Source organism: Pygoscelis adeliae, unplaced genomic scaffold (assembly GCF_000699105.1).
Source record: "Pygoscelis adeliae isolate BGI_AS28 unplaced genomic scaffold, ASM69910v1 Scaffold154, whole genome shotgun sequence".
Lineage (NCBI taxonomy): Eukaryota > Metazoa > Chordata > Aves > Sphenisciformes > Spheniscidae > Pygoscelis > Pygoscelis adeliae.
This window is the reverse complement of record NW_008825113.1, coordinates 3,764,151-3,777,416: the sequence shown is the minus strand read 5'-3', so window position 1 is coordinate 3,777,416 and position 13,266 is coordinate 3,764,151.

Genomic DNA, 13,266 nt, shown 5'->3' with positions numbered 1-13,266 from the left:
TAATTCATGCTGGACGTTTTTTGTGCTTATTTTTAATTAATCCCTGTCCACGAGATAGATAAGATTAGAATTAACCCATAAAATCCAAGTATCTGTATAAATAGCCTGTTTTCATAGGTAAACGATGATGCTTGCTACTGTGGAAATTCAGCAATTATGTCATGTTGCATCTTCTACAATTACTTTGGCAAGTTCTTAATTTAAACTAGATGCAATGTGAAAGCCGGACCGACAGTTTCATCTTTGTGAATTGCAGATCCAGGCACCACAGTCAGTAAAACAGAGCTGGCGTTCCTCAGACCTTGAAAAAACTTGGTAGCCCTTGGGAGGTTGCAAGGAGCTCTATGCCACCAAAATATAGAGTAACTTTCTGTTAAATTTGTTTTGTCAAAGTGAGCTCCCCCTGAGGGGTTGGAGAGACTGGGTGGACAGGCAGATGGGAGGCCTGGGTTGCTTTTCTTACTCTGCTCCGCGCTCGTTGGAGCCACCTAACTTTCCTGACTCTCTTGCCACATTACCTACGGCTGACTTCTTTTATGGGGTGTTAAACACTTCGGGTGCACCCAGCTGGGGGGATCCGCGCGTGCTTCCCGGCTCCCCGGCCCGGCTGCGCGTTGGGAGCGCAGCACCGTGTCCTGACGGTGTCTTGGTTTGAGGCCTGTCTGTGTGCCCTCTGTCGCGCTGCATGCTCTGGTTGGGAAGAAGCCACCGTGTGTCCGTCCGGCAGCCGTCCTGCTGTGGGTGCCCAGGGGGACCTGCCCGGCAGCCTGCGTCCCGCAGCACCCGCCTCACAGGTTATAGATGCAGTCCCTGGTAGCGGTAAATCACCGAGCTGGAAGGAGAAAACAAGCCGGAGCCACAGTTTCTTGTTGCTTCCACCCTCGACTTCTCTAGATTTTCAGTGAACACCGGGGGTCTAAATTGCACTTAAAAAGCTGTTCTTTAAGCTTGGTGTTACACCTTGCTTTATTTAAACTAACTCCCATTTCAAATTAACACTTGTGTCATAAGGTTGTAACTTTTCTTGTAATAAGAGCCCAATAACTGCTGCTTCTCAGTTCCTCACCGGACTTCAGCTGACCCTTTACCATGTGCCTAAGCTGTGATTATTTTTGCCATTAAAAAGCCATAGTTTCTCTGGCTGTTGGTGGTGCAGTTGTCAGGGCTCCTTGCTTCTCTATTTTCCAGCTATTTCTGGCCGCAGCAAAAGCTGGACCGTACAACTTGTTACCCTGGAGTAAGATTCTCTAGTATTTCTTTCAAACTCTTCAGAAAACTTTCTCCTTAGAAAAGTGGGATATATTTCATTCCTTAGGGCCAAATGTTACTGGGCAAATTGTGGCAGTCTACTTTGAGAGACTGAAAGAAGTGTCTTGATTATGCCCATGACATCTCTTACTTCAGGAGAGTCCTGATCTAATAAGGCAACATCTGTTACAATCCTAAGGGAAACCATTAAAAACTGTATGTCAGCTGCACAGCAATTTTAATTATAACACTGACAAAAACAATTATGCCACCCTTTATATAGGGGAAACATCTGTCAAAAAGATAAGATGAAAGGCTGGCAGTTATTTATTTCTTGCTGAATTAATGTTCTGGGATCCAGAGCAAAATTATTAACCTGGCCATATTTTGCTCTATTAAAATTTCTTATTTTCAAAGTAATTATTCTTACATAAGTGTATTTAATGTCATTAAATAACACTTATTGTTAGTGTACAAATATACTATTGCTCCACTAGAAGTGGTACATGCTTAGTGGGCTGGAGCACATGATATATGAGGAGGGGCTGAGGGAGCTGGGTTTCATTAGTTTGGAGAAGAGCAGGCTAATGGGGAATCTCGTTGCTACTTTCAACTACTTAATGGGAGGTTACAGCAAAGAAAGAGCCAGACTCTTCCAGAGGTGCACAGTTGCAGCGGGGGAAACGCCAGCTGGATATTTGGAAATAAATGTTCCCAGTGCGAGTGAAAGCTTTATCCGTGGAGAGCCTCTGATCTTGACTGGCCAAAGCCCTGAGCAACCCCAGCCGAAGGTTGGAATAGAGACCTGCAGCGCTCCTCTCCAGCCCGAGTTACTCTATAATTCTGTGATCCCTCTGCACTGCTCATTTTCAAAATGTGACACCTTTAAGCTAGGGAGTCAAAGAAAAAACAGGTTTGGTTTGGTTTTGCTTCTGTAGTGTACCTGTGTGTTTTGGTCTATTTTAGGAATTGTCCATCCTTCTCACAATTTCTTTAGCTCTTACCCGTGCTTTTATGCGTGCGTGTGTTGGCATACTGCCGGCCATAGAGACAAAAGGGGGAGTTCCATGTAAACTTAAGAATAACCATGGTGCCAGCACCATGCTGCAGACTTTTGAGATTTTTTTTGTTGTTGTTGCAGACCTACTGGTGCTTTCTTTTTTTGCAGGAGGGAGGGAGAACTAGCTGTGGTACTCAAGAGTGAAGTGGCTAGAAAGGGAAAAGGAAAGGAAAGGAAAGAAAAGGGATAAAGACTAAAGAAGAAATTGCTGCAATCCTACTGGGATTCTGTGGTAGTCCACATAGGTAAGACTTTTTTTCAGTCCTTCTTGCTCATAAATTTCTCCTTTGAAAGAAGACCCAAGCTGCAAGTTGAGTGCTAAGGGGTTGTTTCTTTTTTTTTTAATTGCTTTTCTCTGCAATGGTGTTTCAGAAATATGCTGGAGAGTTACCTTCTTGAAGTGAATTAAGGTAAAGGAATTTGTTCGATTTTTTTGAAGTACATAAGTACATGACATTTTGCACTGAAAGCAATGGGTGGTTGTCTCAGGGGAGAATTTGGCCCCGTGTTTCTGATTTGAGCAGTTGCAATGCTGATTTGTGAGTTCATTGGCAAAGACGGGGAGGAGGAGAAGAGCAGCAGCTGATGGTCAGGGCATCCCAGGGAAGGGCTTCACTCAGTGTCTGCACACCATATTCTCACTGGGGCCAGCAAGGAGGGGGAATAAGATCCTAAAAATGTAGAGGTTTAAAGCATAGAGAGGGAATGCGAAGCGACAGGTATGTGGAAGAGCTGCATTGCAGCCAGCACTCCGGAGCAGCTATGACTTACTCCTCCAGAATTTCTCTTGCGCCACGGGAGAGGACACACAGGAGTGAAAACCCTGTCGAGCTGTCAAAGTATGCGTTGCGCACTCATCTGCATGTTGGCTCAGCTCCTCTGCCTGAGTATGTTTGGGGTGCACGTGTCCCTCCTCCTCCTCCTGCTGCTGCTGCCGCGGGGAGTGGCGTGCTGTGCTGGGCTGGAGCAGCCCTTGCCGGGGGAGCCCCACGGCCGTCTGGTGGGTGCTCAGGGGTGCAGTATGGTTGATAGGCCTGCACCTCCTCCCGCTCCTTCTTGCATCCCTGCAGTACCAGGGATGCCTCGTTGTTCATTTGCATTCGGTAATGTAAACAAACAGATTCATCCTGAATTTGAAAGAAAAGGCTGTATATTTGTGCCCCTAAAAGACAATTAACAATGAAGATCCAGCAGGGACCGTCTATAAGATCACAGCGTAAAGGGTCTCAGGAAATAACATCTTTGAAAAATAAAGGCCCAGCTATCTTGGTTTGAAATAGCAACTTCAAACAAGATGCTATTATGACTGAAACAAAGGATGAAACTCATTGACTCCACCATTCAAACACAACTGAACCAAAATATTTATACAGGGTTGGGGGAAGGGGGGTATCAAACGACCTTTCACTCAGACGTATATTCTTCGCTGTTAAAATAAAACACCACCGACCATCCCCACCAAAAAGTTCTCCCCACGGTGTTTGGTGCACAAAGTGTGACCACGATCATTTCTGCGAAGGCATCTCAGTGAGTCACAAAGTGTAGCAAGTTATTCATGTGCGTGTCATTATTCTGAGCACATGCAAACCAACATTAATAATTACTGCGGAGAAAAAAATACTATGTCAAAGTTCTGTCAGCATGTTTGAGCAGTAACAGAAGTTGCTACATTTCACCCATAAAGCGCTACATTTCGCCTTCATAAAACTGAAGGAAATTAAGAAAACTGCCAGCTCCGTAAAGTATAAAAATCTGAAGTCCTTATGCTTCTGACTTTTTAATTAAGTGAAAATGCTACAAGCATGCCTCAGATAATATTGCCAGCGGACAGGAGAGATGCCTAACACATGAACTCTAGGATGATGTCTCATGATTGAAAAACCTAAGCCTTTACTTTTCATACTAAAGCAGAAGATTAGTCGTTAAACTAGCTAGTGCTTAAGAGATTGCTCATGCCATTTTGGGTGTATTTAATTCATTTCATGCAGTCTGAGGCATAAAATAAAAAGCACATGTTAATATTTTAAGGCCAAGTGTGTTCAGAAACAGCAGAGTTTAATAATTGCTTTTGGATGACTGTGTTCAAAAAGTACACTTGAGCTTCCTTTAGCAACAGAGCTTTTTCTTATTCTCTGCATTTCGTGTACTGCTGGCTTCATTTAAGAATTACTTTGCTTGTGTACAGGCTTACGATTCTCCTGTTCAACTCACTAATCACTGTGATGTGCCCTTCATCACCACATTTGCTCTCCCACCTATGTGGGCAGCGGCACGCTTCCCTTACCGGTAAGGGCAGTACTTCATCTCGCAATGGGTACGGTTACCCTCTCCTCCTCCCCCATCACCAAAAGATATAGGAGTTTTGCATCATTCTTCTGTGGCTGTAAAAGTTGCACGCTGGCACTTGGCAAGTTATCACAACTATTTAAAAACGTACATTAGCCCTAGGTATATTGATCATGATGATTACACCACAGAATGGGAGAGCCCGTTGCTGGGAAGCCTTGCTCGTTGCTGCTGCTCTTGTACTTCTGTAAGTGGGGACTGTCTGTGTGAGCACTGGGTATATTTTTGGGACAACGACTTAAAATTATTTTTTTCATACTGACGTATACTCCTGCGTGTGAGTGCCCAAGCCCCGGCATGACGGAATTTGGTCATCTTTTATGTTTTCTATTACCTTCTTTATTATTCTCAACCTACTTCATTCTCATCCCTTACCTTCCAGAGCAAATTCCCAGTTCGCTTTTTTATCTCATTGACTTACGTTTGTGTAGCGAGCAGTACAAGCCAAGCGCTGGGTGGTGGCAGAACTTGTGGCACAGAAAGTGAGCACAGAGTCATATCTAATCGCTTGTTTCTTTCTGGCAAGAAAATACTATGATTTCATGCATGTGTCCCTCTTACTGCATGCTTAGTGCATATACACATCCTCACATGAAGAGCAGCGGTGAGTCTCACTGTGGTCAGTGAACAAGAAGAATATTTCTGTTTACACAATATTTTGACATTCATTCAGAGCCTGGCAGGTGCTACATGTTGGGACCTACAGGACATGCATTTTTCAGTACTAAGAGTGCAGGAGAAGTTGCTGGCCTCTTTCTTGACCTAAGCAAAAATTCACGCATAGACCACTGTAGTCAGGATCATTCATCCCACTCTGTGTTGAGGATCTCAGCCTGAAGCGTCTGGAGCAAAAAATCATCTGTTGAGTGGTCTTGACTAAAATAACACCTATGCAAGACCTATATCTCATATTACTGACCTGCTCTTCTGTTAGAAGACTGTTCAGGCCTTCCTAGCTCAAGGAATTTAACCCCAATCTCACAGAAGTAGGAAAAGGAAAGGCAATGTCAGCTTCAGCTGTAAGCGGATGTATACATTGTTGTGTCCACTGGTGCATGCATTGGTAGACTTGGAAAGCTGCCTGTCTTTGATTCATAGACATCTTCTCTGTGAAGCACAGCTCCGTCTTAGCCAAGTTGGCTGTCTTTCTGCTTTTACTTCCCCAGGGGCATAATGTCAAATTAGTCATTTTTACAAGAGAGGGAAGCTTTATAACAGCCACAACATACGTTCTCTGGAACACTGACAAGATAAATTCAGTTTATACAAATATAAGCAGCGGTTACTGTATCTGTCCTGGTTTCTTTTTTTTCTTTCTTTTATTTTCCTTTTTTTTTTTTTTTTTACAATGGAGCAGGTGCAATGCCTGTATCTGTTATCAGTATCTAATATGGTTTAAGCAAACATTGAATTGCTCACGTTGTCTAGGTGTTGCATGTAGTCTATTAGTCATCCCGTCTAGTGCTTATCAGAATGCAAAAAAACAACATTTGAGATGAGTCATTAAGATTCATTAAAGAGTATCTTTGTCATAACAAATGAGGGAGAATATGGAAGGGACGGGCAGGGGTATGTCTAATATTTGTGGAAAACACACGACATATGCCATATACCAGGGATCTTGAAAACAATACTGTTTGTATAATAATAATAATAATAATAATAATAATAATAATAATAATATTAGCAGAGCAAAAAGAGCTTAGTTGTGTTGATCGACCTTAGTAAGCAAATTCTGTATTTGGAGTTTGAAATAATTAGCTTTTGGGGGAACTGGATTATAGGGTATCGGGGAAGCTGATATCCTGCACCAGTGTCAAACTGGGGCCAAACCATAAGTCTTGCTTCACCCCACGTGCAGCTTTGTTAGTGGCAGAAACCCCGGGGCACTGTGGTCCCCTTGCCCTGCTAGCAATGTCCCCAGCAAAACAGACATTCCTTCAGGATGTGACATGGCCAGTCGTGTGGCCACATCTCCCTGTCCTGTGCGACTGTGGCTGTCTGACCCTGCATGAAGCCCAGACGCTGCAAGCACTCTGCAGGCGCTTAATGACACACAGTACCGAAACCACCACCTCTGTGTCGACACTGGCCGTCGAACCCTCTAAGGGGGCAGCCTGTGCTGGGCTGGCATAAAACAAGGGGGAAATCATTTTCTTAGCCCATGAGAATCTGCTGGAGCTTAGGCATTGGGTTTTTTTCCCCCACAGGAACAACAAAATCGGTCTCAAAAATAATTTGTGAATTGTATTTTGGAAAAAAACTGTATAAAAACAAAGCAAAAACTAGCCATGATTGATCAAACCCTTGCATTCTTTTTGCTCCTGGCTTTTTTTTAAATAAAAAACAAACGTTTTTATTTTAAATTGTCTTTTTTACAAACAGTGGGTTTTGGTGGAGCTCTGGACACATCAAGCCAAGGCTTCGTCTTGTGGGAGAGCACTGTGGGCAGTTCTCCTCCATGCAAACCTCCATGTAGCTTTTTCCCCACCAGCATGAATTCCCCTCTGTGGGCCAGATGTGCTTTTCTCCTCATACAGATGAGTGTTTCCATAGCTGAGGAGTTGGTCCTGCTGACAGCACCGAGATTTCTAGAGTCACTGCTCGCTCGCAGGTGTGAAGTGGATTGCTCTCTGGCCTTGGGCAGATAAGCAGCCATAAGAATTTGTTGCTTTTGTGCCTTTTCCCAGTGTTGGAAATCTTTTAATTAGGGGAGAAATAAATTGTCCACATAATTTCTTTTTTTCTGTAGTGCAATCTCTCTCCTTTGTCTTAGTACAAACTGGTTTTCTTAACGTGGCTGATTTATAAAGAAAGCTGATGCTTGCCCAAAAGTCTTTAAATGAGCATATATATTCTAGTATGACCTTTATGGTAATCATTCATTTGCTTTTATATCGATGTCATCCAAGTGATTGCTACCCACATCACAGCTTTAGCTCTGCCCACATATGGAAACTGAACTTTGGAAGCAATACGCTCTCTGGTCCCGCTCGGACGAGCTCTGCTGATTTCCATCAGGTTTCTTTAAGCAGAACCTTATTGCTTTTAATGTTCCTAAGTAACCCCAGGAGAAATTAACTGTTGTGTGGAGCTCTTATCTCAGTAAAGCACACACTTTGGCCATGCAGGAAACAAACTGAACAGATTTTAAAAGATAGGGATTTTGATCTCACCTTCTTTAAATTCCTTCTGTGCTCTCACAGAAACCTGGCATTTCTGGGAACACACAACCAGTGTGTGCTGGGGATTAAGGTTGGCAATCATCTTTAAATACCCTTTCCCTGCACTTGGACCCTCTGTCCCTTCCCAATGTTTTTGCAGCTTGCAGCCCTGCCTCAGGCTGGTTAAGTTTTTGTTGCTTGCTGCTGGCAGCTTCCAAACACCAAACGCATTTGGGGCAGTGCTGTGAAGATGCTTCCCAAAAGGGACTTGCTGGACTCTCACCCACAAGGGCCAGCATTTATGTAGTAGTAGTGTCTCCTATTGTAAAAAAGAAAGGTTGAGGATTGTGTATAAAATGTCCCATAAATCATAAGCAGCACATCTGCTTCCCACATCAGACATTTTGACAATAAAAGCTTCCCTCACTTTCTTTAGGTCTCTGTATCCTGTGTCGTTACATGCTCCGGTGGAGAGTTTAGTTACTGAGAAAGAGGTGAAGAGCTCCTAAATGAGCACACTTCACTCCTTTTGCTGTTTTCAAGGATGTTGAAAACACCTAAAGGAATTTAGTTTTTCTAGGATATTTCCTTCTCCCACCTCTGCATGTATACCCTCCTCTTCCCTTGAAAGGAAGATGTCCCTAAAGAAAAAGTTTATCAAGTATTTGTTACACGGGTTCATGCTTTCTCTGCAAGGATGTGTTTTAGCTTAGATGTAGCTTAAGGAAATGAGAGTCACAGAGTCAGCCGTTTTTTCTTCTGGCTTCCTGTTTCCCCCAAACAACTTTTGAACCCGTTGGTCAACTTTAACCAAAGCTGGGAAGGATCTCATGATCTGGGGGAAATAAAGTTCTTACGCATCCTAGAAATAAGAGGCAGCAGAGTAGATAAAAGACACCAGAGCTAGTGCCCCCATGGAGATAAAGGCAGAAACGTGGGCTCAACTGCATTTGTTTCCAGAGAATCGCACAAGAAATAAATGCTATTAACAAGAACCTTTGATCAGAGCTCACATCTTACTAGGCTTGAGATAAGAGTTCGTATCTTATTAGAGATGAGATAAGCCACCCTAAGACACAAGTCATGGGAGCCAGGCATCATTTGTTCTCCTGCTCGCAGAACGACTTGTTGCTTTGGTAAAGTGTAATATTTACTTCTACTCAGTGGTTTCTCGTCACTACTTAGGCTCTGTCTGAGCCAGCTCTCTAGTGGGGATGTTTTGGTGAGATGTGAGAGGAGACCTGTGTTGCTGTTTCAGTGTTGCCTGAAGAGCAGAATTGCTAGGATCATCCTTAAATCTGGTGCCAAGCCTACAAGTGATGGGGCTGGGTGACTCCCAGGCTTCACAGGGAGATGCCAAATGGACCCGTTCCTGTCCAAATGAGATCAATAGTGATTGAAAGTCATGACTGTCTGAAGGCTATTCGAACTCTATTAATTAGTGAGTTGGCAGTTTCATTTGGGAACCTATTTGGCAAATGGCCACTGCTGTTGATACTTAAGTTTGCCAAATCTTACCAGGAACGAGCGAGCAGGCATGGAAAATGGGCACCTATCCATCCCTAGAGAGTGAATCAGATATCTTATTTTATTTCAGGAAGATCATTAATGCCTTCTTTTGCTTTTTTTTTTTTTATGTGCCAGGTCTGTAAGTAATGTGGGGACCTCACGCCAGAAGTCCCAGTGGGAAGAGTGGCAGAGTACCTTCCGCACTCTTCTCCCTGCTGCGGCAGTCTTCTGGATTTCAGTGTTCCCTACCTAAATCTTACCCGTTTCCCATGTTTCTGGTATTTCGGTATGGATGGTATATCATATATGTGCATTATGGAGAGTACTGTCCGTAGCCAGTAGTGGTGGGATAGGAGATACGTTCAGTTTTCTGCTATTTGGGATACTAATCATGCAGGTGATGATCTTCAGTGATTTAAGTATGTGTGCTTAGCAGTGTGGAACTTGGGACCTGCACATCTTTTGTCTTTGGGTTTCAAAAAATAAATCTTCCCTAGTTATCTTTTTGACATCTTTTGTAAACAGTAAATTCAAGAACAAACTTTGTCAAGCTCTTAACCCTAATCTTCCTTATCAGCTGCAAAGGTCAAATTACCACTTTTACTCTGTGTTTGTTTTCATCCTCCAGGTCTCAATTTTCATGCTTGATTTTGCTCCCAGGGACGCTGTGAGGCTCTTAGTTAGGTCAGGTTTTGTACAAGCAAAGCAATCCGTCCTTTTCCAAAGACCTGCCATCTAGTTTAAAGAAGGCAGCGGAGTGCAAGAATAGCTTGTACTTCGTGATGCGTAAGTGGCAGGTTTTGAGTCAAGGTTTACAGGAGGAGAAGTGAATTAATTTGTACAGGATACCAACTTGCTTTCTAACTCCATTATTTAAAACATGTTTTCTGTGCCCTCCAGAAGAAACCCAGTGGATAACCAGCTGCTTTGCATTTTTCAGGTGGAAGAAGCAGCAAAGTAATTTCAACCTGGAGTGCAGTGGGGGCTGTGGGACCAGGTGAGAAGGTACAAAAGCAGGCATGTAGGAAGGACTAAGTCCCATGAGTCATGCCTCTGGTAAGGGCTGGAAGCCTGTGGCTGATGTGATGTAAAGCCTTGGGGAAAAAGGTGTTGAAGTGGCAAACCACGAGGATGACTTTAGCGGCAGCATTTTCAGTACAGCTTGCGTGGGGAAGGGTTGAAGATGGAAGAGACAGAAAAGATTGCAACAGTTCAAAGGGAAGAGAAATGTCCATTCGAAGAATTATGTCTCCTATTGCTTCTCTGCAGGATACTGGTTTAAAGCCTAGCAATAGTTAAATGAAGCCTGTTTTCCTGTGTCTCTCCCTAGTGGATTCCTGATTAATTCAAGCTTCACAAGGTTTCTCTTTCAGTGAGGACACTGACAAGGTCCCTCTCCGGAACCCAGTCGCTCCTTTTCAGTAGGGGTAGGAACATAATACATTTGAGACCTCCTGTCTTCTGCCAAATGTGACTGCAGTTGGCTATGGGGTCAAAATTTATTAAAGGAAAACAGACAGTCACCTCAAACATACCCTGTTCACTTATTTCCTTATAAAAACATGATAAAAATAGCAAAATATCTGAATTAACTCAACAGCTTTTAAATATCGGTTCAACACACCTTAATGAATTATGTACTGTATGTTTCACTTAAAAATATAGCACATTTAACTTTACTCTTTCGAACTAAAAACATGCCAGAAATGGCTTTTGGTGAACCAATAATTAAGAGCTCTGAGAAATGTTGTTAATGTATCGTGCTGTTGGCTAATGTTTTGGTTCCCTTATTGGGGCAACACACTGCTTCAGCCCTGGTAATGACTTCTTTGAGAGATGGTAGTACTTCTGAAGAGCAGGTATTTGAATAGACAGTTTGAATATTTGATAGCATACTGTGAGGTGTTTGGATGAACCGGTCATTTAAAAACCAAATCAATAGGCATGCATCTCTAGGGAATAGTAAACAAAGTTGGAGTCATTCCTAATTATTGGGATACAGCTCTGTCATCAGCTCCTTCTCTAGATACTATTATTTATAGAAATAATTATTATGCAGCATTTAAATTTGGGATGCACACGGTTCTTTAATTGGGGGCTGAACTTGTATTTGGTGATCTGGATTCCTATCCTTACTCATCTGTCTATCATTTATAAAGATTATATATCTGGAACGTGACCTGTACATAATTACAATTAATTAAGTCACCAGCAGTATGCTGAAAAACTTGCATTTAAATCAGGGGTTGAATAATTAAAGCAATTAGTTAGAACTGACTATTTGTAATACGGCTTCTTGAAAATATGGAATAATTGCTAATCTTCTAGGCAGAGATGGACAGAACATCAGCCTGGTATTTATTTTTGTAAATATGAATTAGGTGAGGTGGTGCAAGTATGAAATCCATTTTTTTTTCAAATTTTCGGAGGTCGTATGAACTGGCAAGTGATGTGCAACCCAACGGATTATTTCAGGGCACGGTAAATTTAGGATGTCCACATGAATCCTCAAGCTATTAAAACAGTTCCCTCTCTTGGCTTTCATCATTTTTATTTATAATCCTTAATTTGTGTGGTCGGGACAGTGTCACTCAGAGAGTAACAGTCCTTCTTCCACACCCTGCTCTTCCGCGCGCTGCCGCCGGTGCTTGTCTGTACAGCTGCATACAAGCTGCAGCACGGCAGGCTACCCATGGGCTCCGTGCCTCCCTTAGCAAGCTCCCTGTTGATTATTTATTTCATGAAGGCATGAGGGAATCTAACATCCACGCTCGGCAAACTCACCTCCCCGCCACCGCGCGCTTGTTTGCAGGCTGCGGCTGGAGCAAGCACGCCACGTGTGGGAGAAATCAAGAGGAGGAGATCAGCTGGCGTGGAGAAACCAGACCCAGCTTCCCCTCCCTCCTCCGCAACTTTGGCTGGGGCTGACGAAGGGGCTTGCTCAGCCCCAGCCCAGCCTGCCAGCACTTTGCTTCCAGGCAGATGGCCTAGATAGGGCAGCCCTCCAGCCTGATGCGAACACCCTGCCTCTACCTGGGGAAACGCGGGTGACTCAGAGCGGGGTGTAAATGGGAAGGTGTCCAAGCAAGCCAGCCGCGGCAGAGGAGAGCCTGCCCCCAGCCTCGCAGGGCAGCGGCTGGGTGTCTTACTCAACGCCGTCATCAGGTGGTGATGGGTGATACGATCTGCATCTTTCCCAACTCGGTTACCTAAAAAATGTGTCGTGATACCAACAAGTATCAACCGGGCACCCTTCAGAGAAAGGGCTGGGGACTTCCGAGGGCTGTGGTGGCAGCAGCCCCTCCTCTCACAGTCCCAGCCCAGGGACGGAGGGGGTCTCCACGGGCTGGGACTTCGGGGGTGAGCGTCCTCATTGAGGATGGGTAGCTGTAGTACGCTTGCCCCAGCACATGCTGCCTAATGCCTTTTGTGCTTCTAGCTTTTCGTTTCTCTCTGTAGCTGAGCCGATAGCCTGTAACTTGGACTGGCCAATTTTTGTCTGTATTGTCAGGCATAGAGGGTAGGATGTGCAATGGCCGCACTGTGTGGAAGGCGAGTTCGCTGTAAAACAGTCTTGATTTTACAAAGATTTTTGTTTTCTTTTTAAAAACCTGCTGTGTTTGTGGAACTGGAGACCGTTATACAAGATAGGTCGGTTCAGTTATTTAATTGAAAGCTCAGTTAAATAATTTATTGCAAGAGTTTAGCTTTTGTGCTTATACCCCAAGACAGTTAAGAGGATATTACCAAATTTTGCTCTCAGGAACACACGTGCATTTTCCAGAACTTGGATAATTGCTTTCTATGTTTTTCCTATGTCTGGGGTTTTTTTCTCAAATCCCATTTGAACGAAGCACTCTAAGACTGTGACTTGCGTGGCAGTTTTGCCTGCTCAACGTTGGGCATATGCACAAAGCAGCGTTGGTGGGACCTTAACAG